We start from the raw sequence: 4,110 nt of genomic DNA on the forward strand, positions 1-4,110 counted from the left end.
CAAACTATTCCATCTTCAGTCATCATTAATCAAAGTCAAGAATCTTGACCAAACATTCCAAAGTCGAGGTTTCGATCGGAAAGAACATGGTTCAATTCTATGAACGTCCGTGATTGGCTGCTATTTTGTGTAGCTGGTGGGCTCCATAAAAAGTCCACTGTGGTGGTTTGAGATATCATTCGCCTTCACAGCTGCGTCCGAGCTCCCCCCAGCGCTCGAAGATTGCGTTTATTGAGATGAAATTTGCTCCCAAAGTCTGCACGATCTCGAAAGGGTCTGAATAAAATGAGCATTTTTGTTTTGAGCTGTGCTCGATCATCATCCGATAAACCAGGATCTCGGAAATCCGGCAGTCGAGGTCCGATAATTACAGGAGTTACTGAATGATCTCGACGATGCAGAGAAGGGGTTTAATTGAGGATGTCCTTGTTTAAGCTTGAGGCCAGTCTTGTTCCGTTGTTTCTTCCAAGCTGACGTAAATTCCATAACCGAGGTCAAAGCTAGTTCTTCTGATCGATATACGTAATCAAGATATGAGCTGGAGGGTAAATACTCGATCCCATCTTCGCTTTCCGCCAGTATAATTTCTCTTCTTTCACAACCAAAAAGAGCGGTGGAGAACGAATTCAGGAAAAATTTTCCAAAGGAAGTGGAAGCGTAAAATGCCGAACCGCGTAGCAGGTATTAACTAGCCGACGGAGCAGCAATTTAATAGGCGTTGGATAATGAGCAGCACATTGACTGCATTCGAAGACGACCAGCTTGAATATTATCCAAACTGGGGTCGGAGTGCTGTAGATCTATCAAAGGCTTCAATATGTAGCGCCAAAGGGTTTTCAACATCCTTTTGGTCCTTCGTCGAATACTTCATCATATAAAATGCGACGTGTGGGCCTATAGGTATCATTACAGATAAGCACTAGTCAAATAGAGGAATTCTTAAGAGGGAGCGTACCTTCACAAGCACTTAGAACCTTGAGGTCGTGATTCGATTTTATCACTTCGTTCACTGCAGGAATGTATGGGTTCAGGTACTCGCTTCCTGTCGTTCTTCTCATTTCCAGCGATCCTACGTCGGTCCAATTTGTACTAGGACAGGTCGATTTTGGGGAAAACATTCTACAGCTCTTTCCAGCAGGAGTTCGCTTGGACTTTTTGAAACACGACTTGCGGTGAAACCAATGATGGTTTTGGTATGTGAGAAGAGCTTGAGTAGAATTGACGGCCGGCAATGAATCGCGATCTACTGTGCGTGGTAACGGTTGTGGCATTGCCAGCCGGGTAAATTCAGCTGCAGAATTTTGATCGGTCTGGTTCTCGGTCAATTTCGAGATACATTTTCGTACGAGTTCGTCAGATCCATACGTAGTATTGCAAGATTGACACTTGGAAGTTGTGGGACGCGTAGACCCTTTGAAAGGCACTTTGAATGCTTGTTGGCTAACAGGCACAGGACATATAGCCTTTTCACGACAGTGAGGGCAGCAATCAGTCGAAATTGGGTAACTTGCTTGAAGAATAGAGTTCACGTAACTCAGTAACTTCAGTTGGAAGTTGTCACTGCTCCGAAGACGTTTATATTCCTCCAGCGTTTTAGGCATACCACGAATCCAAACCAGGATATGCGCGTGAAGTGATCCTGTAGAACTCTGAGACTCCGTGGAGCAAAAAAAGCTTCTGTAGTACCAAAAATCCCTCCCCGTCCTCTCGGACGTTGCAGGACTTGGTCCCAGTCAAATAAAACGGCGATATTAATTTCCATAATGTGATGAAAGTATCTGTTCACAACATAATAATCATTAATGCTGTGTTGTGCATTAGTGACTGTAATGCTTACCTTGCGCAGGCAACAGGGTTTTAAGTGGCAATCATTCCTAGGCGAGCTCGGGAAAATTCCATTTGACGGCTCAAAGTGCTGTGAGCCGCATCCAGTAGTTCTGTCTCCATGTCTCCAGATAAATTTGCGACCCGGAACGTGAGCGAGCTATCCGGTGATACGGTAAAGAACAGCGACGGTTCTCCAAACGTCAGCTGCATTGCGAACAAATTCGTTCTTGCTTCTGCCCTTTCGTCATTAGACCCAGAAAGATCTCATACCCGTGGAAATGCCAGAATACAAGTCGGCAACATGTCGATTTATGTCAGACGGAGTGGGCAGTGCTCGATTTTCAGCTAATGCGTTCAGTCGTTCTGTTGGGTATTGAATGTGACTATTCAGTTCTTCGCGCGTCACAGCAGCAGCACTAATTGACACTCCTGGAGCTAGTTTAGCCCGAATCGATATAGCTTGTATAGCTGGGTGACGTGCGATCACATCAAATCCAACTAGGGCAACTGACGGATGCTTTACGTGCTTTCTCGTGGATAAACGTAAGCAGTAGCGAATAAATTCGTGTAATCCGATCTTGATCTTCCGTGGCTCATTCAATCCCCCTCGACCATAAGGAAATAGCTCACAGAACGACAGCGACCAAAATTCTGGGTCAAAGTCAGAAAGAATGTCTGAAGAACGAAATACAACGACGTCTCGTGCGTTGATGACCTGTCGAATTACCTCCAAGTCGTCTGGACAGGAAAAATCACTTACCAACGCCGTGAAAGTTTGTTCGTAGAGTTCATCCTGTACTTCAACATTGCAGTGTGCTGGGACTGGCGTTATGACGCCAAGTGGCTTAGTCCAATCCATCACCACTAGAATCGTGTTGACGGTCGGTTGTCCGATTCAAAACCACAGTTGTTGAAAAAGAAGCCCAGCCAGCTTCAGAGCGCTGCTCGACATTATTATAAAGGCGGTTATTCGCGAGATACCATGCAAGTTGTCCACGCAGTCGCTCCGGCCTCGCCTTGTATTTTTTCATTGTTCGCAGCTTTTGCTCTTCCGTTAGCGCACCAGCCATTGTAACTCCTATAATTCCTTGTGATACTATTTCGTTTGGTAACCAGTGAGCAGGTGTAGATGGATCGGCGCGAAAGTAGTAAATGTGAGAACGTAAAGTACTGTGTTTCCACAACGAACCACTTCCAAAAGCCGCGTAGGCTGAGCCAAATTCAGCATCGCATTTTCTGTTGCGGTTGTGTCGTGGTATCTTGACGGTAAAGCTCCAATGAAAAGTCCATTAGCAATTGAGAGCTTTGGGGAGCTTTTAAGCCTTTTCTGCAGTAGGGATGGACGGCATGCATTGCAAATCTGAAGACGAACAACTCCAGCCTTCTTTTCCAATCCACGTCGTGATAACAAGATTCCTTCGAACGGCTCATATAAGTCCTTCACATTGTAGCACGCACGAAGAGAGTCCGGAAGGCTCGCTGGGGATTGGAGTCGCTTTATCATTGCATCCACTAGTACGGGCGAACGTGCGACAGACGTAACAGTAACTTCGGCTGCAATGTGCAGACAATCACATACGCTGCAGACTTGTTCTCCCATACTCTCGTTAGAGAGCCTTAGCGCGCATTCACTATGTACACGATTGAGAACTTCATGTGATATAGGGCCCATATCATCAGTTTGCCGAGAATTCCGATGCTTTCGCTTTCGGCGAGCTTGCCTCGCATTATTCAGCTCTGCTTCCGAAGCAGCTCGGTACTTCTCTCTGGTCATTTTCCTGTTGCGTTCAATGGTATTCTCCTTAATAGACATGGTGCAAATCCGATCGAAAGAAACTTTGTGAATGAATCGAGCTGTTTTCATATACCAATATTTTGAGAACTATTTAAACCAAATGTGATGTATAAAATTGTGCACACATAAACATTTAGTTTGGCATTCAAAATTGACAGAAGTTTTACTTGCATTATCCCACCAACTACCGTAGTCCCACTATGTACTTCTTCGCAGTTCCTAAGCTATTACGGTATGCTCCTACTAGCTTCGTTTTCAATATGTCCTACTTTGTTATCACTACTTCTGCATCACCCCAGTTTTGCTTCGGGAGCTGCGCCATCATGGGTCGTTTTATGGAGCAGCACCGTTCTCCTGCACACCAAGTCCGATAAGGTGAGTATCGTCGATCACATCGATGTCTTCACGGTGGCAGGACCCGCACAGAACCCCGTTCCAGAGATCCACTTTCTCAATCGCGCGCAGTCGCAGGAGATTTCCAACCACGA

This window comes from Phytophthora infestans, genomic scaffold, assembly GCF_000142945.1.
Source record: "Phytophthora infestans T30-4 supercont1.29 genomic scaffold, whole genome shotgun sequence".
In the NCBI taxonomy this organism is placed as follows: Eukaryota; Oomycota; class Peronosporomycetes; order Peronosporales; family Peronosporaceae; genus Phytophthora; species Phytophthora infestans.